Source organism: Ursus americanus, chromosome 2 (assembly GCF_024610735.1).
Source record: "Ursus americanus isolate L20-20 chromosome 2, mUrsAme1.1.p, whole genome shotgun sequence".
Taxonomy (NCBI): domain Eukaryota; kingdom Metazoa; phylum Chordata; class Mammalia; order Carnivora; family Ursidae; genus Ursus; species Ursus americanus.
Genome location: NC_142128.1, coordinates 94,033,141 through 94,056,697, shown reverse-complemented (window position 1 = coordinate 94,056,697; position 23,557 = coordinate 94,033,141). Strand labels below are relative to the sequence as shown.

The following is a 23,557-nucleotide window of genomic DNA, read 5'->3' as shown; positions in this document are numbered from 1 at the left end:
CGGGGCCGTTGGAGCGCGCCCGGGCGGCGGGAGTCGGAGGGCGGACGGGGGGCTGAGGCGCAATGGAGGGCAGAGCGGCGGCGTCCGTGGGGCGGGCGGGGTCGTCCCGGCTCCGGGCATCCTCCGTCCCCCCCCGCGCCTGGTGGCCCTCCTGTCTGTCTTTCATCCTGCGATACAAAGCCATTTCCTCTCCGTCCTCCGGTCGGGGAGTCAGGGGAGGGGGTCCGCCCGGGATCGACTCCCCCCCCGCCCGGTGCGCCAGCCTCGGGTAGCCTGGATGCGTAGCGCGCCCGGGAGCTTCCCAGTCCGCGTCTCCTCTGTTTTCCCGGCTCCACATCCCCCTCCTTTTCCTGTCAGCCTCCCTTAGGCTCTCTGCGAGGCTTTGGGGTTTTATCCCCCCCGCCCCCCGCGGAGATGCTGTCCTTCTAGCCCCGGTTCTCGGCTCCGCTCAGCTGTCTACTGTTCGAGACAGTCGTCCCCTGCCCCTAGCTGGGGAGGCGGGGTGTGAGGAGAAAGAAACCGTTTGTTGTGGTGAAGCTTCATCCAGCCACGCTTCCCCACCATTCTCCCTAAGAGTCGAAGAATAAAAGGTGGTGTGTTCGCGTGTGCACCTATTCACAGCTCCAGGCTTATGTCAGAGAAACCAAGGCACAGACTCCGAGGGGGGTGAACGTGGACTTGTGTTGCCCAGATGCCATGTCATTCCTGCATCATCTCGGAATTGACCAGCATCTTTCTCGCACTCTCTCTGCGCCCCCTCCCCCAGCATCATCTTCCGTTCCCTATGCTCTCCTCTGTCCTGCGAGTCTTCAAGATAAAATGTTGAATCTAAATTATAGTTATGGGTTTCGTCGTGACTCTTAACACAGAAAGAGCTAAAGAATTAATTTTTGAATTGGGAATCGGCATTTCTTCCACTGAGCAATTCGTGAGAGATTAAGTTACCTTAACGGCCTCGCCTGGGGAGTGCAGACATTTGCCAAGAAAAGCCCGTTTGAAAGCATTACGAAATCTGAAATCTGTTTCATATAGTAAACCAGGTAGAAAGGCACAGCAGTGAGACAGGGGGCCGGAGTGGGGACAATCCAGAGATTGTACTTTACTCTTTTTATTTGGTTGGTTAAGTGATTTTAGATTCAGAAGGTTCCTGTTCCCTTTTTTCTTTTTTTGTCAGTGTTTGGTGGTGTGTAAAATTTCGATATTCCCACATCTCCTTTGGGAATGTTAGTATCTATAAAGTGAATATTCTTCTCTCTCAGCTGATGCTCTGCCTGATGATACTCTTCGATTTTTCCTTGTATGAACTGGAAAGCTTAGAATCCTAATAAAAAAGTAAAATTGCTGACAATTGGTTGGTATCTTTGCGTAAGTCTCTTAATCACTTCACTTCGGTTTTACCATTTTGAGTGATGAGAAAAGTGATGGTAAAACATTTTGCATACATCATCTTAGACTAATGGTGAAGTGATGGATGAATGTGATTTCAAACATATACATAGGGCCGTCATACTTAATTAAGGGTTTTACTTTTTTGGATTTACTGTCAATGAAATTCACTAAGTTTAAAGTGGTATTCATTCATAAGGAAAGTGAGGTTTGAGGACAATGTATTTTTGAATTTTCAAACTCCAGGATATTTAACATGGTACCTTAATAGTCATATAACTACTTTTGTTTTTTAAACAAATACTTTAAGATTAAAATAGTAAGTAATTCAAATGCAATTACCATATTTTTATGCATCTTTCATATATTTACTTGGATGGGCCTGTATTATAAATGCATTGTTTGTGTCAAGAGCTTTTGAACCTAATGTCAATTTTAGGCATGTATCTCAATTCTGTCCTGACACACTTCTTAATGCTGTAATAAAATTGTATACATTTCCCCTTACTAGCTATAGTCTTTTAAAATGAGAATTTCAAAAAAAGAGATATGGAAGAGTAAATTATTTTAGCTCAAACATTTTTCATGATAGAATGAAAAATAGGGACATTATAAGCATTATACAAATCAGAGCATTTAGCAAAATACATTAATGCTTTGTTATACTTTTTAAAAAAGTTTTACCAATAATTAATTACTGTTATAATATCAAATCAAAGAAAAGGATGAACATAGAGGGAAAAACTCATTTAATAAATATATAAAGGCTTTATTATCTGTAGAGATGACACTTGCCTAGCAGAGCTTTATATATTAGGAAAAAAATTAATTAAAAAGGTCATTTGACTTTAATAAAGGTTTCGGTCATTGAATTATTGAGGAATCTAATTTCTAATTATAAACCAACCTTAGGGAAAAATGAGTTCTCAATTTTGAAAGGAGATTGGTCCTAGGCAGAAAAAAACTACTCATATTCCACTATAACCTTTTATCTTTTTGTTATCCAGAAATTTTGCAATAAAGATAAGGTCCTTTCCTTTAAGGATGAAACTTTCTTCTTTTACATGTAGCTGTTTTCATTTTAAGACTCTGGCGTATGTACAGTTATCAAATATAGTCATAAAACAAGGGGGTCATTGCTTGTGTGGATTGTGTTTGCTCTCATTTAAGCTTGTTGTCTTCAAAATAATGATGCATTTTCCTCAATATTTAGCAATCCATATTTAATGGACTATTTTCTTCTCTCAGACAGTTTATATTGATTTTTTCTTTTTGAAAGCACTGAATGAATTTGGTTGTGAATGTGTTTACTTCATTTAACTGTAGCTGTAAAATCCAATTTTGGGGTGACAAGTTTGAGATTGTTATGAATAAAATGAGTCATGAATGAACTACTTGTTTGTGATTTTCTTTCTGAAGTGATGAATTTACATATTAATGTAATATAGTGTGAGTAACCATATTGTTCTTTCGGTTGTTTAGATGAGATATAGACTGGCAGTGAGAGGCAGCGTAAGGTCTAGTGAGTAGAAGCTGAGACCCATGGTGTGAATATAGGGGTTTATTATCTGGTGTGGGGGTCTGCCCATTTGTTTGGTTTGTGTATGGAAGAACTGAATTTACTCAACTACTTTCATATCCAGTTTTTTTTTTTTTTTTTTTTTTTTTGCAGTGAGATGATGATACTGGTTAACATTTATTGAGAGTTTGCAGTGCATCTGGTCTATTCTAAAGGCTTTTACATGGGTAATCTCATTTAATACTCATAAAACCTCACAAAGGAAGGTACTCTTATGAGTTTCATTTTACCAAAGAAGAAATTGAGATTTAGAGAGTTTGAGTAACTTGCTGATGGCTAATTTAATTTAACATAAAAACAGTGGAGCTAGGATCCAACCTGAGGTGTCTAGGCTCTGTACCTATCCTCTAAAACCTCTGTGCCACATTGCTCCCTCCATACTTAGATATACCAAATCCTCTGATTAATACTTTAACTTCTTTCTTTGATGACACTTAAAAGCACCACCTAAATGAACAAGAAGCTGCCATATTAATAGTATTATTCATATTTATTTATGTCTACTTTGCCTCATTTCACAGAAGATTTGAGGCAACCCCTTAGGCAGAAGCAACATTAGTTAAAGGATAAGTACCTTTCTTTACTATATTAGACATTTTTGAAGGGAGCTCTAGCATGTAATTGAGTTGTTTATTTAAGTATGTGTTTAGAGTACATATAACTTGTTTATGGAGGTGTTAAATGAAAACTGTACTAGTCGCTAATGTGCAGATGTTTTATAATGATATACTTGTTAAAAACATTAGTTCTTTAATGCTAATTATATAGGCAGAGAATTCCACATTATTTTATTCTAGCCTGAGTGGTAAATAGACTTTTAATTTTGTACAAGTAGAATAGGTTTTGTGATTAATGATTAAAAAAAGACTTTTTTATTTTATTTAATTTATTTTTTGGAAAAAAAGACTTTTTTAAAGTGGCTATGTTGAGAGAGTGCATTTCAATGTGGAAATGTCAAATGTATATTTATTTAATTGTGATGTTTTAAAGACAAATATGTTGATTATCAAATTAAAGTTTTTTTGAGAGAGAATCTTAATAGCCATTTGATGCTGTTGTTGCAATGGACATAACCAGATAATTTTTTAAAAAATCTGTAAATTATTTATATGGCTTAGATAGATACTACTCTATTCTTAAGTCTTTTGACTGACTTCAAGAGAGTAGTTAAAAATTAAGGAGGGAAGAGTTCTCTAATTGCAAATGAGATTAGACTTAGAAGCTTTCATATTATTATTATTATTTTTTTAAAGATTTTATTTATTTATTCGACAGAGATAGAGACAGCCAGCAAGAGAGGGAACACAAGCAGGGGGAGTGGGAGAGGAAGAAACAGGCTCATAGTGGAGGAGCCTGATGTGGGGCTCGATCCTGTAACGCCGGGATCAACGCCCTGAGCCGAAGGCAGACGCTTAACCGCTGTGCCACCCAGGCGCCCCAGAAGCTTTCATATTATTAAACTTAATTCAGAAATAGGTTTGTATTGAGGGAAAATATTTTTTAAGTATCAAAGCATCTGAATTAGTGAATATTTTTCAACAAATGGCTTTCAGGTGTTAAAATTATTATGTAAATGGGTGCTAACAAAAAGTTGTGATAATTTTTGAAAATTGTGCTTCATGGTTCCCAAGTGTCTATTTAAATAAAGAATCAGAAACATGAACTTTTTGTTGTTCAACAATGAATTGCTAAACCAGAAATTACAAAGATATTTTTGTTGAATTAACATACATAATGTTCAGGTTATCACAAATTTACAGTTGGTAGGATTTAAGTACCACAATCAACTTAATTCTTTTTATTAATAGTATCTGAGAAGCAATACAACTAGGTAAACTGGATTGGATAGGATATCTCTGTTTTGAAATATACTTTTGATTAACAGATATCAAAAGTGCCCTTGATTAACTTCTTTAATGAATTTGGATAGCAGTCATCCAGAACTTTCGAGGAATGGAAACTTAATAGTTAGCTATGCTATTATGCTAGAGATTAGGCTATTGGGTTATCTACCAGTGGAACATACATTTATTATATTAGGTGTTTTTCTTTAGTAGTACCTTTTGTTAGGGCTAGTAAATGGAATTAAATGATGATGTTTTATTTATTACTATAATTTACTTGATATTGAGGGGACTACAAGCAGCTGAATGACCTAGGTGATTTTTTTCCTCTCCCACCAGAGCCGAGTCAAGAGAGCCCTGAACAAATGTACTGTATAGAATAATCCAGTTTTTCTGTATGGCTAAACTTTTGCCTACCTCTAAGTCTGCTTTGTAATTTCTCACACTCTCAGCATTAATTGATTAATTAATTAATTAAAAACTTTTGGGGGGAGGGGCAAAGGGAGAGAAAGAATCCCAGGACCCTGAGATCATGACCTGAGCTGAAATCAAGAGTTGGACGCGTAACCCTAGCCATCCAGGTGCCCCTCAGCATTAATTAAAAAATCCCAATGGATTATATAATGCTGAACACATTTTTATAAAGTGGAAGGAAGAAGGAGGCCAATGTTTGTTTAGCCTTACTGGGTTGCTGGCATAAATACTGTTAATATACTTTCCATGCTTTCCTTACTTTACCTGTTTTTACATCCCCATGTCCGTAGGGGAAGAAACTCAGGGTTAGAGACGAGTAATTTGTGGAGGGTCACATGGCTAGTAAGTGGCCAAGCTGAGATTTAGCTTTGGATATGACTCCTATTGGTATTCTTGGGAAATATGAGCAAGTCAAGTCAATGAACATGTATTTATTGAGTTCTGAGTATACTTGGTAAGAATATAGCAGAAAGTATGAATGCCTAGAAGCTGGTGTATATATAAAAAGAGAACTGACAACATAAGGTATGAGATCTCAACTTTCAAGTGGTTTTGTAAAATAAATGCAGTTGGGTATAATGCAAACTGGGACAAAATAATTTATACTATGTCAATTTATTTTTACAAAAAAGAAAAAAAATTGACAACCCACAATTCTGAAATTGAATTGGGATATAAGAGAGAAGAGGACAATATATGAGTTTCCAATGTCATTTGGCAGCTAGTCTCATTTTAACTCCAAGGCTGCATGTACTGAAGTATCGATGTCAAAGTGGGGAGGTGGTTATCTGTGTCTCAGTGTCTGACGCCACAGCAAAGCGTTGAATTTAGACTATCACTTTATCACAGAGAGATAGTATGTGCTGGAGAGGGCCTGAGAGAAGAGTAGGAGGAAAGAAAAAAGGTTGGAGAGATTAAAAATATAACTGGATGCCGTGAAGGCTAAGTGGGAGTGGGATCGATTAGGCCAACTGCTCTATAAGGACCTCCAAGGTGCTAATGCTGAAGGGAGTGGAATTCTATTTTCTTTTTAAGAATAAGGCATTTAGCTAAAGTAGTGAAGTAAACTGAAGACGAAGGGTCAGGGAAAATGTTCCAAAGGCAAACCCGAGAGTGGAATGTGTTGATATTGTTTAGAAGTGGGGGAGGGGAAAGGAAGAGAGTTGACACTAAACGATTTGCATTTCTTGAGTTAAACACTGTGCTGACAAATTTAGAGGGTTTATTAATATCAAGTTGGTGGTGTTTTGTTTTATTTTTGTTTCTGTTTTGTTTTTGTTTTATCATAGGTAGCTTAGCTTTGCTGTTATCAGTAGCAAGGACAGGCACTTCACTAGGTTCTGTAAGAAACTTTCTTCAGTCTTACTTTCTTTGCTAACTTCCTGGAGCTACATTAGGATACAGAGAAACCAAAGATTTGCCCAAGGTCGGAAACAGAATCAGAGTTGAGTTTGGAACTTGGTGTTCAGAACTGGGAGCCTTGTTCAGGCCGTCATCTTCTTTCCCTCCTCTTATTGTTTTAAAGTGCCTCCTTTTACCCTCACTTTGCCTCCTTCTTTTCCCATTCCTTTCCTTTGGACCAATCTTTCCTCCTCCTTGATATTTCCCTCCATTACTTTACTTGATAGCAAACCAGCAGTGATGTTTCATCCCCCCACCCCCTCATACGCAATAGTGGAAGGAAACTGGGAGCAGGATTTTTGTCAGGCTTAGGCTTAGACCAGGTAATTTGGCTGAGATAATACACGCTAGTATATTTGGGACTTTTAGGAAACAGGCCCAGGGAGAGACTAAATGAAATAGTGGGTGTTTTCACACATTATTAATGTTTTCCCACCACGTGGGTATGTCTAGACAGTTGTGCCTGGGATGGTCACTGATAGACCTTGCTTAAACCAAGGAAAGCTTCTGAAAAGTTGAGTGTAAGTAAATAATATAAATATGGAAAGGTTGCTATTTTAAGAAATGAGTTAACTTTTTGGTAAAATGAAATACATGTATTGGGTAAGAATCCTCACCCTTCAGCTTTGCCTGTTTTATATTTTTAGTTTTTTTGTGTTTGTATTCTTGGAGTGAGGCCCATTGATATCATAGAAATTATTTTAATAATTAATTTCAACAAGCATTAATACTGTGTTAAATCCTTAATGTTAATTGATTAGAAAGGCAAGATAGTTGTTGAGGAAAAGGATGATATATTTAATCCATGAATTATGTGAATGATACAGGACCGCTTTAGATCTTGTTTTTCTCTGACATCCTGCTGAAAGTCCTCTATTTCTAGAAGTTTAAAGTGTGTGCCTCAGTGCTCTTTTGTGACAGTTCTCATTTTCATTTCCCACTGCTTCAAGGTCATGATATACCCACGAATAACATATGTGTACCTATTAGAAGTGGGTAGGGCTTCTGAAGGACCTCATTGTCTATTGTTTCAGTGGCTTGGGACTGAAAAGACAAATCCATTTAAATTAGTAATTTTATGGGTGACTAATCTTATTTATGGTATTTCTTTTCTTAGATCACAAAAATCCAGTATTTGAAAAGGACTCACTGGTGTTTTAGTCTTGCCTCTGACTCTTGTTAGTAGCATGCTCCTCAGCAAGGCACTGAACCTCCCTGGGACTTAATTTCCTCATCTGCAGTATAGGCATAGTAATACAAACTTTATTTTTTTTATGTGCATGTGAGTTTTAAGTATGATAATATATAGCGTATGGCCCATAATATGCATTCAATAATTGATGGCTGTGATATTATGATTTATAAGAAAAACATATATTTGATCATTTAGGACCAAAATATATTTCTATTATTTTTTTATGAAGATCTTATTTATTTATTTGGGGGGCTGGAGGAGCAGAGGGAGAGGGACAAACAGACTCCATGCTGAGTGCAGAGCCCAGTGTGGGGTTTCATATCACGACCTTGAGATCATGACGTGAGCCAAAATCAAGAGTTGGACACTCAATTGACTGAGCCACCCAGGTGCCCCACCCTTTTTAAAGATTTTATTTTTATATGACCAAAATATATTCCTCATATTTATTTGGTCCTCATCCATGGTTCTTGTCTTAAAGCTCACAAAACCCTTGGAATTTGCTGTGTTGGGAGTGATAAAGGCATCTTTTTGTTATGTTAACGAGGTGGCTTGAACAACACCTAAGGATGGGGACTGGTTGTCAGTGGTTGTCAGTGGTTGTCAGTGTCTAACCCGTGTTTAGAGGGTTGGAATTTTCAGTCCTATCCCCCAACTTCCTGCGGGAGGAGATGGGCTTGAGGTTAAATCAGTTGCCGATAGCCAATGATTTAATCAATCGTGGCTATGTAATGAAGCCTCCATAAAAACCCAAAGTATTGGGTTCGGAAAGCTCCTGAGTTGGTGAACACATGGACATTTAGGGAGTTTGGATCCCCTGGAGAGAGCATGGAAGCACCTCGCCCTTTTCCCATACCTTGCCCTATGCATTTCTTCTATTTGGTTGTTCCTGAGTTATACCCTTTTACGATAAACTGGTAATCTAGTAAGTTAAATGTTTCTCTGAGTCCTGTGGGACTCTAGCAAATTACTTGAGCCCAAGGAGGTTCAGATTGGCATTTGAGGTGTCAGGGTACAGCCTCGTGGGACCAAGCCCTCAATCTTTGGAATCTGATGCTATCTTTGGGTATGGGATCAGAATTGAGTTGAATTGTATGACACTCAGCTAGTGTCCAGAGCACTGCTTGTTGGTTTCGGAACCCCCCTCCTCACATCGGAATTGGTACTAGAACCCATTTAATGGCTACTATTCTAAGTCTTTTATCTAGACTGGAAGTTTTCTGAAAATTTTTTTTTAAAGATTTTATTTATTTATTTGAGAGAGAGAGCGTGAGAGAGGGAGCACAAAAAGGGAGAGGGTCAGAGGGAGAAGCAGACTCCCCACTGAGCAGGGAGCCCAATGCAGGACTCAATCCAGGACTCCAGGATCATGACGTGAGCCAAAGGCAGTCGCTCAACTGACTGAGCCACCCAAGCGCCCTGTTTTCTGAATATTTTTAAAAACAAAAATAAATGTAGGGGAGATGATAGATACTAATGCATATTTGCAAATTCTCCATTTTGTGCATGTTGGAAAATTATAGCTGCATCAAAATACTAACTTTTAGATCATACTAACTTAGAGTATATATGGGCCCTCTTTGGAGAAAGCAGTGCCCACGTTTAGCATTACCATAGTGTAGTTTTTTTTTTTTTAAGCAGCATGAAACAGCGTATATCCAGTTTGTATGTTCTTTTCTCCCAAGAGTTCCAAAGCACTTTTCCACCTATTCTTTTCTTAATCCTTGCAATATCCCTGAAAGCGGAGTAAAGGCTTGTTTTATTAACTTCAAGTCAAAAATGAGGAAGATTGAGCTGGAAAAAGTTAAGTGACATGTTAGTGTTCAAATGGTGATACTAGAGATAATGAACACAATAGAATGAATAACATTCCAATAGTAGAATTAAAATGAATTTTGCTGAAATTTTCCTTCATTCTCCCAGAGAATAAATTTTAAGGACAGTATTTGATTCTGTGACATGGAATAAAGCATTCTTAGCATATCTGTTTATCTTTTGGAAATATTAGGTGAAATTATAAGCAAAGAAGGGGTAGAAGTGGGAAAAGCAATGGAGAGTCCAACTGGAGAAGCAGAACTACTGAGCAAGAGCATGAGTTAAGCCCAAGGAACAGAAAAGATCTATAGCCAAGAGATCAGGAGGTAAGACAGAAAAATAGTTGTGTCTGGTGTTACTAGACATTAGAGAAGTACTGCAATTTGTATAGTAGAAGTTGAAGTAATATCCAGTGACTGTTTTCAGTAGATAAACTCATATTCTGACTTGATTGGCATTCTCACAACTTACTAACCACCAATTTCAGCTCTGAGCTAGTTAACTGGTGCCATTTGGAATGACATTATCTTTGTGTTACTAGGTAAGCCTCAGAACATTTGTGTAAGAATAGCTTTGGGTGTCTTATCCAGAGCAACCTTAGAGATTTGTGTGTGTGTGTGTGTGTGTGTGTGTGTGTGTGTGTGTGTGTTTCAGTTTTCTGGTTAACAAAACTGAGATTCATCCTTTTCATATATTTAAAAGAGGGGAAAAGTCCTGCAGTCTATTTTCATGGATCCTAGCGTTCATGATTCTGAATGTTACTTCCTGGACAATAACCATTGTGTGGTGAGATTTTTGTATTTTCATCTAGAAATACCAATATAACTTTTTGAATACTGATTGCCGTCCTTGTGGATTCAATTTAAGAAACTTTACATGATCTGTTTACTTAATCCTAACAAAAAACATGTGAAACTGTGGGGGGTGGATACTTGATTTGATTTATCTACTATTAATATTATATTTTTCTCAGGGATTTTTTTCTAAGTTGTTGGAGAAGGAAATGGTGGAAGGATCATGAGTCTTGCTTTAAGAACAAGAGCAAGAATGGGAAGGAGGAAGTCTTGCTTAGTGTGAGTGTGAGTGTCACTATATTGTAAGGAACTAGAAAGAAAAAACAGATGAAATCTTAACTGCTGAAGGAATTAGGAGTATGCATGAGTTATTTAGTTTGACATGGATGTTTGTTAAAGGATTGCCTCAGGTAAGCTGAGGCACCATGGGGGAAAGCAATGATAACCGTCACCCTGCTGGTCTTCCTCAGCTTTTCCTGTCTGATTTAGTGGCCCCTCCTTGGTGGTCCTTGTTCATACCTTCCTGCACAGGGATCTTACTGCACAATTTGTTGCCTGGTCTGTCTGCTCAACTCTTTGCAGCTTCCATGAAGTCAGGAGCTGCATTTCATTTCTCTTTTTCATTTAATGCTGTATGAATTAGCAGTGTGATTCTGTATACACAACTTATCCAAGCAGAAGTGTATCTTCTTTATCAATAAATTGGTCTTGGGGGGCGCCTGGGTGGCACAGCGGTTAAGCATCTGCCTTCGGCTCAGGGTGTGATCCCGGCGTTCTGGGATCGAGCCCCACATCAGGCTCTTCCGCTATGAGCCTGCTTCTTCCTCTCCCACTGCCCCTGCTTGTGTTCCCTCTCTCGCTGGCTGTCTCTATCTCTGTCGAATAAAAGAAAAATCTTTAAAAAAAAAATAAATAAATTGGTGTTGGACTAGATCAGTGGGTATGACTTATTAGCAGGACATGATATCAATTTAATGGGTTGTGACAGCTTTTAAAAAAAATCAGAGTGCATCCCAAGTAGTAATGATAAGTACCATACATGGAGCTTTTGTATTAGTTATATATTTGTATATGCATATCATGCTACAATATGAAATTTCTTTTTTTTTCTTTAAAGATTTTATTTATGTATTTGTCAGAGAGAGAGGGAGAGAGATTGAGAGCATAAGCAGGTAGATCGGCAGACAGAGAGAGATGCAGGCTCCCTGCTGAGCAAGGAGCTGATGTGGGACTTGATCCCAGGACCCTGGTATCGTGACCTGAGCCAAAGGCAGACGCTTAACCACCTGAGCCACCACGGCATCCCTATTTCTTACTACAGTTGTTCTCAGAATTGTTGAGTGCCTCCGGACTAGATTGAATCTAATGTTATTTCTAGTCATTTATTTGATGATTCTATATTTGTGTGATAGGACAGATCTTTTTATTACAGAAGGCACAATTCACACTATACCATACTATTCCACTTGGCAACCTAAAATGGAGATAATTTTATTATTTTTATTTTGTTAAATTAACTATGTTTTAATTGAAAAAAGGAATAGTACGTATGTTAAAAACTCAGACATTTCAAGAGGATATACAATAAAATTGTCTTCCCCCAATGTGGTTTCTTACTTGTTAAGATGCTTCATTTACCTGAATACCAGCTAGATTATTTCTGGGTTTATGTTTTCTTCATATGACATTTATTTGATTTTTGAGGACAGAGAGAATTTAATAAACTTGTTTGGTTGTAGGTAGATGATAAAACCAGTTGAGAAAGAATACGTTTGAAAATTCTATTTGCAGATGGATATATTCATTCACTGAGTCATTTACAGTCGTAGTTTGAGAGTCTATTGTATGCCAGAAACTATGTGAGGCTCTTCATATAGAATGGCTCCTTCAGAGAACTTGGTGACCCAGTGGGATACAAGGGTTGATATGCACTGTGCTGTTATTAGGGTAACCAGGTTAACGATTCTAATGTGAGGCATTTGTTAGAAAGTAGTTGGTGGTGTCATGATGTTGTCTCCAAATATTTGAGGAGCTATTGATTGGAGAGGGATTAGATTGACTGTATATCCCTGGAGGACACAGAACAAGTGGGTCAAAGTTACAGGTAGACAGATTTAAACTTAACGTAAGCGAGACTGCTCAACAGAAGAGTTAAGGAATGGAATGAGTTCCCTGTGAAGCAGTAAGTATTCCATCACCGGAAGGATAGAGGCCAGGGATTAAAGACTGACTGGCTCCTTGGCATGGTGTAGATGGGATGCAGGTTGAGCAAAAGGACTTTGAAGTTTCTTTATAACTTAAAGTCTATGATTTGGCTTGCCAGGTGTCAGAGAGCAACCTGGCTTTAAAAAAAATGTATGTTTTCTATAGACTATTTCTAAGTAGATAAAAAGTGTCAGACATATAAAAGGGTTAAGACCTCTCTGGGTCCAGCCTTTCCAGGCCTTCAAAAAAATAGTTGTGGGTGTAAAAAAACTGGAATCCCTCACAGAATGGCTAGTACCATGAAGCAGTTATGAATAAAATTGTTTTAGTGATAAACTATATTATTCTTTGAAAAAAAAAAAACATGGAGTAACAGCTTGGGGGCGCCTGGGTGGCTCAGTCAGTTGGGCGTCTGCTTTCGGCTCAGGTCATGATCCCAGAGATCGAGCCCCACTTTGGGCTCCCTGCTCAGGAGGAGCCTGCTTCTCCCTCTGCCTGCTGCTCCCCCTGCTTGTGCTTTCTTTCTCTCTGACAAATAAATAAATAAAAGCTTTTAAAAAAATGGAATAGCAGCTTGATTTTAAAATCTGTTTTAACAATCCACCTTTTTTCAGTGGTGTACTAGTCTAAAAACTCATTGAAAAATCTCATTTAGTTTTCTTTTTCATTTCTAAAATCCTCTTCCTAAATCTAATACATATTGGGATTTCCTTATTCAGAACATTCTAGTCCAGGTCCTCCCCTACACCTGGACAGCTCTGACAGTGTCCTGCTCTCCCATTTCCTCCATTTCTCATTCATCCATTCCATGCTGATATTGCTGCTCGCAGATTAATTTTCCAGCACACGACTTTCATGTCACTGTCTGCAGGAACTTGCAGTTACCACCCACCTTTTCAAATCTCTGTGTGATTTTCAAAACATTTTACGTATGTAGCTTTTGTTTTCCACTCCTCTGCAGTGTGTTTTCCTCTCACTTTTCTCATCTTTTCTGTTATAAAGTGGGCATTTCTGGTTACATAGGAACGACCATGGCTGGGCAGAGCATGATCTTTTGTGACCAAAAGGAATTCCAACAATCAACACATATTTGCTTACTTTGAGATGAAAAGGCAATGAAAAAGTATTTGCCCTCAACAGAATCTAATGTAGACTAACATAGAGTGTACCCCAGAACTCATAAAGTGTTGTGGCAAAGAACATGCCATGTCTGGAGCTGGACTGCCTGCGTTCACATCCTTGCTTTGCCACTTACATGGTTCTGCTATCTTAGGAAATTATTGAACCTCTTGGTGCCTTGGCTTCCTCATCTGTACCATGGGGTAATAGTAGGACCTATCTCATAGCGTAGCTGTGAGGATTACATTAGTAATACATGTAAAACACTTAGGACAGTGTCTGTCATGTATCAACAGTTCTCTGTTTATTACTGGGGATGGAAGTTTAGACAGAATTTGGGTGCCTTTAAAATTAATTACAGAGTGTTCTTGATGATTAAAAGAAAATGTCACATCTCTTTGGAGAGTCCAGGAAAGATTTCATGAAAGAGGTAGGGTTTGAAATGAGCATTAGAGAGGAAGAATTTGAAAGTTGAGATAGGGCCAGAGGCAGAGGTCAGAGAACAGAGGCCAGATTGCTACCTTCTCTGACCTCTTGATGACTTAAGGGTTGGTTCCATGCTGTTTGGCACCTCAGGGTTTCTGACTGATTTACATTATTTTTTGGTCCCCGAGGCAGACTGCAAACTCCTTATTGGTATTCCCCACAATATCTTGTACAGTTCTGTTTTAGGTATTTAATTTTTATTGAGTTTTCACTAATTAAATTATTGACCCAACTTCAGATGGGTTAGGACTGGGAATGAAAGAGCACAGCTTTTAGTAAGATATATATATTTAAGATTTTATTTTTAAGTAATCTCTACATCCAACATGGGGCTTAAACTCACAACCCCGATATTAAGAATTGCATGCTCCACTGCACTTCAAGAGATTTATATTTTACACTTATGAGATAAAATTGATTGTGTTTGATGAACTTATGCTCTTAGCTTGATAAACTAATGTTCTTAGCCCATGTGTCTTGGTTTTTTAGTTATCTCTTCTCTCATCTGTACTTCTCTATCCATTTTCTTAATGCTATGGATTAGGATTCTCCCATTTTAACCTCTGCCCTCTTCTGCTGTTGGCGTAGCTTCTTCCTTGTCTTTACAACCTTTACATTCTGAACTCTTGCTGTCTGAACCCAGGAATCAAATAGATTTGAGTTACAAGGCTTAAATATACTTGAAAGGCTGGTCCATCGCAGCATCTCCCAAGGCAAATATGTGGATATCATATTTGTGTAAGGTTTACTAAAGGGACTTGTTAAAGTAAGGGTTCCTGGGCTCGGCTCATGATGACTGACTCAGTGGGTCTGGAGTTAAGCCAGCATAATCTGTATTTTCAAGAGTTCTCCTGGTGCTCCTAATAAGCAACCAGATTTGGGAGCTCGTAATCACCACTTCCACAATTCCTGTGATTTCTGCAGCTGTGGATAAGGAATGAAATGTGTCTTCCATTCCCATCAGTATACTGAAACTGCCCTTGCCAAGGTCACTGATGATTTTTAGACAGCTCATTTTACTAAGTATTTCTGAAATTAATCACCTATGCTTAATTCCTACAACCACTGAATTCAAGTTGGCATCATTCATCTTCTGGACTATGGCAGTGGACTTCTTGCTTTCACCATCTGTAACCCTCCAACCTAGCTTCCACACAGCCATAGCATGATTGATATGGAATTAAAATTAAATGATGTCACTATCTTGGTGAAAACTATTTAGCTCCTAATGCCAACAGCATAAAATCTAAGCCTTCTTGGCATGGCATAAAAGGCCCTGCATGACCCAGCCTCTCTAGGTTATCTGTTATACTTGGATCCAACTGGTTTTCATGCCCTGCACACATTCACCATGCTGTTCCACATTTCTTTGCCTATTTCACATGAGTCCCTTTATAAGGAACAGTGTGATCCTTCACCAGGCTAGCTCCTATTATCTTTAACTCAAGGTTCCTTTCTCCTCTTCTCTTGGGTACCTCAGCTACCTTCCACTTTCTCATCTTTCTCAAGTTACTTGTCCCTCTTCTAGGCATCATAACTGTGAGTAATTTTCTAATGTTATACTTACTAATTGTATTAAATTATTTTATCTACTTCTGTCATTCAATTGTGAGCTTCTTGAAGGCAGAGCCTGGTTCAATTTTGGCACATAGTAACTTTTCAATAAATATTGAGTAAATGAGTCAACATATACAATAGAGAGGTTTCAGCCTTTGTCATACTGATTTATCTGCAGCATATGATGTGTATTGTGTGCCAGGCACTGTCTTAGGCAGCAGAAAGGCATTAATAAGTGAACAAGCATACAGCCGGTCATTGAAGAGCATGTGGTATAGTGAAAAGATCAACAACAAGCAAATAAAAAGTGTATAATTATAACTCAGTATGGATGCCATGGCAGAAATGATCATGACACAGTTCTAGAGCATAACAGAGAGGGACATTATTTATAGGTTGATCAAGGAAGTCCGATCAGGTTCAGCTGAAGGAAAAGGAATCAGGTATGGGAAGAGCTAGGAAAAAGCATTCCATGCAGAAGGAACAGTATGTGTTAAGCCTCTGAGGTGTCAAAAATCTCTGTGTGTTGAAGGAATTTAGGGTAAGTTGGGCTAGGGGGAAGTATGGCAAGGAAAAGTAGCAGAAGGAAGTTTAGGTAGACTTTGTTGGTATAAAAAATAGTTTAAATTTTGCCCAGAATAAAATGGTAAGCAACTGAAAGAAGGATTTTAATCAGGATAGTGACATAATCTGATTTATATCTAAAAAAGATTACTCTAGGTAAGTTGTATTTAAGATTATAGTCACAACCCCATGTGGCTAATGCTACTGAGAAACTGAATTTTCGACTTTATGTAATTTTGAACCTAAATTTAAAAGCATAATTGATTTGGTTATTGGAAAACTTTTAAGTGTGTTCTGATACTTTTTCAACTATACATTTATAACATTAAACATAGATCAGGTATTTCTGATGAAAATTAAGCTTCTAAGTAGAGATGTGCTGTAAATATAAAATACACACCAAATTTCAAAGCCTTGGTATGAAAAGGAGAATGTAATTGTCTCATTAACTTTTTATATTGATTACATATTGAAATAATTATATTTTGGAGAGACTGGGCTAACTTAAAATGAACTGTTAAATTTACTTGTTTCTGTTTATTTTTTTGTAATGTGGCTACTAGAAAATTCAAAATTATTTATGTGGCTCACATTATATTCCCATTATTGGTAGATGCTTTGAGGATAATGGACTGGAGGCAGGGAAAGTAGCATCAGGGAGATGGGTTAGTAAGCTTTTGCAGTTTTCTAGGTGGGTGATAATGGCAGCTTTGATTAGGAGGTGGCAGTGGAAATGGAGAGAAGTGTAGATTCTACGTGTATTTTGAAAGTAGAGTCATCATGACTTACTGATGGATTAGATAAGGGAAGGGTGGGATAAAAAATGACTTACAGGTTTTTACCTTGTAACTAGATAGGTGGCGTTACCATTGCACAAGATGGGGGACACTGAAGAAAATGTTGGGAGCTGAATATCAAGAGTCTGGATTTGGGCATGTTAAAGAGCCTGTAAGATATCCAGATGGTTGGATATGAGAGTCTGGAGCACAGAGGACAGTTTAAGCAAAGATATTAATTAGTAGTTGTCAGTATTTCATTGATATTTAAAACTTTAAGATTATACAGCAAAAATTATAAAACATCAATGAAAGAAATTTAAAAAGACCTAAATAAATGGAAAGACATCCTGTATTCATGAATTAGAAGACTTAAAATTGTTGAAATGATAATATATCCCAAATCAACCTGCGGATTCCATATAATCTCTGTGAAAACTCCCTAATTTCCAAACTTACTACACTACTCAAAACAGTGTAGTACTGGCATAAGGATAGACATATAGATTAATAGAAATAAACTATTACAGGGGTGGCTGAGTGGCTCAGTCAGTTAAGTGTTCAACTAACTCTTGATTTCAGCTCAGGTTGTGATCCCAGCTTGTGAAATCAAGCTCCAAGACTGACTCTGTGCTGGGCATGGAGTCTGCTTGAGATTCTCTCTTTCTCCCTCTGCCCCCCACCTCTAAAAACAAAACAAAATAAGAAAAAAACGATTACATTTATGGTCAGTTGATTTTTTTTTTTAAAGAGAAAGAGTGTGCATGTGAGCCTGGGGTGGGAGGGGGAAGGACAGAGGGAGAAGGAAAAAGAGAATCTTAAGCAGACTCCAAGCCCAGCACAGAGCCTGATGCAGGGCTCAATCTCATGACCCTGGGATCGTGACCTGAGCTAAAATCAAGAGTTGGACACTTAACCAACTGAGCCACCCAGGCACCCCTGTGGTCAGCTGATTTTTGACAAGAGTGCCAAGACAATTCAATGGGGGAAAGAGTGACCTTTTCAACAAATGGTACTAAGACAATAGGATATCCACATATAAAAGAATTTGGACCCCTACCTCAAACCATATACACAACTCACTCAAAATGGGTCAAAGACCTAAATGTAAGAACTAAAAACTATAAAACTCCTTGGAAGAAAACACAGTGTAAATCTTGGTGACTTTAGATTCAACAGTGGTTTCTTAGCTATGATACCAAAAGTACAAGCAATGCAAAGAAAATTAGATAAATTGGGATTCATCAAAATTGAAAACTTTTGTGCTTCAAAGGGTGCTAGTAAGAACATGAAAAATGATCCAGAGAATGAGAGAATTTTTTTTTGCAAAACATAGATCTGATAAAGGAATAGTGTCCAGAATATGTAAGAAAATCTTATAACTCAATAATAAAAACACAACTTACCCAATTTGAAAATGGGCAAAGGATTTGAATAGACATTTCTCCAACATTTCATGAATAGAGGATGCCTTTCCATCTATTTAGGTCTTCTTTAATTTCTTTCAATGATGTTTTGTAGTTTTTGCTATACAATCATAAAGTTTTAAATGTCAATGAAATACTGACAACTACTAATTTATATATTTAGTTAAACTCTCTGTGCTCCAGACTCTCATATCCAACCATCTGGATGTCTTATAGGTTCTAACATGCTCAAATCCATACTCTTGATATTTAACTCTCTTTTAGAATAACTAACTCTCTGCCTGACTCTATTTACCTTTCAAGACACAGCTATAACTTCTTTCTTGGAAGCCTTCACTAAGCCCACAGACAGAAGGTGTTCACTGAATGTATGTTGAAAGACTGGGGATGCTCAGAGCCCTGTTGAACTGATGAGCTCTTTGAACATAGAAGAATTATCCAGAGAGGAAGTGTTGTAAGCAAAAAAAGCCAAGGGCCTTTGTACTTACATTGCTTTCTATCTTGCCTGCAGAACGGAACTAATATACATTATCTCAATTCCTTTTACAAAGTCTAAAAAGTGGGTTTTAAATGTCTAGTACAGAGACTCCTCAATAAATTATAGTTTAGAAAATAGTAGCAAAACATGCCTAAGAGATTATCTCCATTGCAAGGATTGCGAAGACACCTGCTCTATTTAAAATGCTGCATTTTTTGTCATTACATTTAAGACAAATTATGAAGACCTATAACTGAAGGTTGTTTTTCTAAAAGGTAATAGTTCCCCAGAATGACTTGTGTGCTTCTTGGTTTAGACCCATGGGTGGGTAAATTCTACACCAAAAGTAGAAGGAAAATATGTAAAATTCAGATCTACCCTGCATATTTCTATTAAGGTATCCAGCTGCCTGAACATTAAGGAGCTGTGCCAGTGAGGAGGAAAAGAACCTGGTAACTGGTCTTGTGGTTAAAAGGAGCTAACGGAGCTTACAATAAAGCTTGCCAGGGTAGAGGACAAGCTATCAGTTGTCTGTAGAACAGACAGGACTTGTGGAAGCAGTGTATTAAGTCGAGGCTTCTCTGCGCTTGGAAAGGGGCCTTTCCTGTTAGGCTAGAACCAAGACAACAACAAAGAGATTGTAATTTAGATTATATATATATATATATATATATATATATATATATATATATATACACACACACACACACACACACATACATATATATACAACAAACACTTCTCTTTGGAATGGGGTACAACGTTTATTGTTGAATTATCGTTGTGTGGCTTGTTTTTTTCAGTAGCTTCTCTCTTTAAAAAATGGTATATAGGGGTGTCTGGGTGGCTCAGTCAGGTTAAGTGTCCAACTCTTGATTTTGGCTCAGGTCATGAGATTGAGCCCTGCATCTGGCTCTGAGCTGGGTGTAGAGCCTGCTTAAGATTCTCTCTCCCCCTCTCCCACCCCCACCCCCCATCCCTACCTCCCTATAAAAAAAGGTATATAAATTGAACATAAGTTAATAGTATTTTCTTAATGCTTAGTATTATTATATTAGAGATGCTTTGTCAGATTTTCCTTGCCAAAAGTTTTTTTTTTTTAATATTTTATTTATTTAGAGAGAGCACATGTGTGAGCTGGGGGAGGAGCAGAGGGAGAGGGAGACAAAGAATCTCTAGCAGACTCTGCACTGAGTGCGAACCCCACACTGGACTTGGTCTCCCCCCACCCAAGATCATGACTTGAGCTGAAATCAAGAGTCAGACACTTAATCTACTGAGCCATCTAGGCGCTCCTTGCCAAAAGTTTCTAATTCTTGCTTGAAGAAAATTTTTTTTATTATGTCGCTGGAAGTTCTAATTCAGAGCAAGAATCTTTTGTGTGCCTAAATTTTTTATAATGAAATTAATCATCCCTTAATTTGCCTTTTAAAACACAGACATTTAATATCTAGCAGGTTTTCTTAATTGGAGAGAAACATTCCTGTAATTCATAAGAAGTTAGCTATCATCCCTGCAAATAAAACCATTTTTTAATTTAAGTTTAAATTAAATTTAAATCAAATTAAAATTTAATTTAAATTTTAAATCCTGCTTTTCCACAAAGGATTTGAGGTGGCTTCCTCCAAACCATATTCATTCATTCATTTACTCATTTTTTTTGCAATAAATATTTATGGAGGTATTGGACATATAAAATAAAACAATGAAATAGAAGTAAAGAGTCAGGGCCAAGAAAAAGAAGTAATGAGGTAAGACCAAGAAATGGAGAAGAGAAAATTTCCAAACATAAAGATTAGCATAATTGTAGAATTGAACATATGTAAGCACCCTGGTAGTCAGGTCAGAGTCAGAGAAATATCAGTCAGACAGTTTTGTTACCAGAAAGGAGGAAGAAACATTCACATTCATACAGTTTCCTCTAGGGCCGAAAAAAACAATTTCTCATATGTTATAACTATGAATAGTAGCTTCTTTCCTCTATGATCTCACCCATTATCGGGGTTGAGCTGGGCAGGTGACTTTGGGATTTTGAGTCTGGATCTCATTCTCATATTTTCATACCTTTGCCGAGATTTCTTTCAACCTAAATGCTCATACTTGTATTAATAGATTCATATCTTCGCCAGATAGCTCATTTCCTATAGGTATTGATGGACTTCACTGTTGTCACATTCAATAAACCTTGAAACTTTCATATTTTCTTCAACTCTCCTCTCCCCATAACTTTTTAACTTTGCTATCTGATGCTGCTTTTCCATTTCTTTTGCTGTTGCCCCCATTCAGGACTTAACATCCTTCTTCTCTATCACAACTTATTTAATAGTGCTTCTGGTCAACCCCCTTCTAAATCATCTTAAATACTCTTCCACAACCCTAATCATCACCATTCCCTTTCCCTACATAATAAACTCCTAACTTTTCGGCATGACATTGAAAGCTTTCCATGATCTGGCCACCAACTACTTTTCAGCATAGTCTTCTCTTCCTCTCATTCACACACCGTAGGTACCATTTTCTCGAACTTTTGTGCTTTCTCTCCCTTGTATGTTTACCATCCTGCTTCTTCCATCTAGAATGCTTTTCTCACGCAAGTATTCAGAGGAATTGATTGGTAAGTTGAAGTTTACATATTGTTTCCTCTCTGAAGCCTTTCTAAGGTCTTTTTAAAAAAAGCTTAGGTGCATGTTAGTTTCTAATAAAGGCCGAGCATTTTTAAACTTTGCAGCCATGTGTGTAATCTCACATGGAGCACAGCCTCTAAAGTCAGCAAGAACTCCACACAGCATGTGGAGAAGAACCTGGAATGTTTCAGGCAGGAATAGGAGTCAGACCTTCAAGTGCAGGCCTCTCCAAAGGATAAGTGAGCTGAAGATCAGGCTTGGAACAGATTTGAAGCAAACTTGTATCTATGTGAGAGGTGATGGCTTTAGAAATTTGGTATAATTCTGTCTAGTCTTGTGGAAATGGTTACTGCTTCAGTAGTTGAATATGCCTTTCCTTGTCCTTATCATGATTAATTTATTTTACTAGAAAACCTGTATTTTAATGTGGCTGTTCATGCTCTGAACCTAAAATAGAAGTCACACCCATACCAGGTTCTGATAGGTAACATCCGGGTTCATCTAGTCCATGATTCTTTTGCTAATAGGTACCCAAGTAATGTGTCATGGGGAGATAGATGCAGCGCATATGGTTTCCTTTCAGATATTAATCCTAAACTAAGATTAGATGCAACCAAAGTATTTTCATATAGTTATGGTATTGTCACGTAAATTTTTCTGCATTTCCTTTGAATCTACTTTTATTTAAACATAACCTCTTCTTGGAATAGTAGATACTTACTTACTATGTTTATAATCTACTTTAAAAATTATTAACAGACCCCTAGTTTGCATGCTTGAGTGTCAAAGGGAATCCCTATCATTCTAGTATTTGGTATTTGTGGAGTTTACTTCAGTGGTCGTATATCATAAATATATGTCTATATATCTGTATTTATCATGGCCTACCATATTTCATCCATCAAAGATACCATAATTTTAAGATGCACCATTATTTTATATATAGCTAACAAAGAAAAAGAAAACCATTGTCAATTAAACACAATGCTTTCTTATCACTTAGAATTTTTGTTTTGTTCAAAACTCTTAGACTTTATAGGTTTTTATCATATGTCACTCGTATGCATACATAAGTTGTAAGATGTAAATGAAATAAATTGGTTAATTTTTCCTAAAACTTGTCCACATTGGGTTCAACTCATGAATTACTCTTCAATGCATTGGTTGACATCTGTGTTTTCCACCCAACATCATCTTCCTGCTGTTAACAATGTCAGTGGTGAAGCATTTCTTTAGAAGTTGCTTCTTGATTGAGCGATAGTAGTGTTATTTTCTAACAGACAGGATCTTTTAAAACTAACCAGTTCTGTAATTCTTTGGTTCATGCCGCGGCACTTACCCTCACTGATGAAGGTGTCGAGTGGTGTCCCAAGCACAGCTCGTGGCATTCCAGGCATCCGTCTTCTCTGTGGTCTGTGCAGGCCAGGGGCAGAAAATGCAACGCCCTCAAGTACTTGGTGTTAAGCCAAGTGATTTTTCCTGTTTTCAAACTCAGCGTTGCAATTTGTGCGTTGTGTGAATGAGTGGAAATTTTTGAGCAAGAAATAGCTTCATGCCAGTTATATTTGAAATGCTCAGATCCACCTATTTAATGGCATCTTCACAGACATGCATAATTGAGTTAGTGATGTCACAACTTAGACAGTTTTTCAGGTAGAAAGAAAGAATTTGTTGTCTTCTAAGTCCGTGCTTCTTGGCAACTCTGCCTTGCTTTATTAAGCAAGGAGTAGCCTCTATATATTGAAAAACTCAGTTTTTTATTTTCTCTCTTTCACTGATAGAACATTTGCGACATGAGAAGGAAGAAAAGAAGCTTCTTGGTGTCCTTTATAC

At 37.6% G+C, this 23,557-nt stretch overlaps 1 protein-coding gene across 5 annotated transcripts in view; it reads left to right on the top strand.

Moving 5' to 3' along the window:
- The window catches only part of DNM3 (dynamin 3), a 524,707-nt gene that overhangs the window by 384 nt on the left and 500,766 nt on the right, over nucleotides 1-23,557 (top strand). The gene's annotated exons all lie outside the window — the stretch shown is intronic.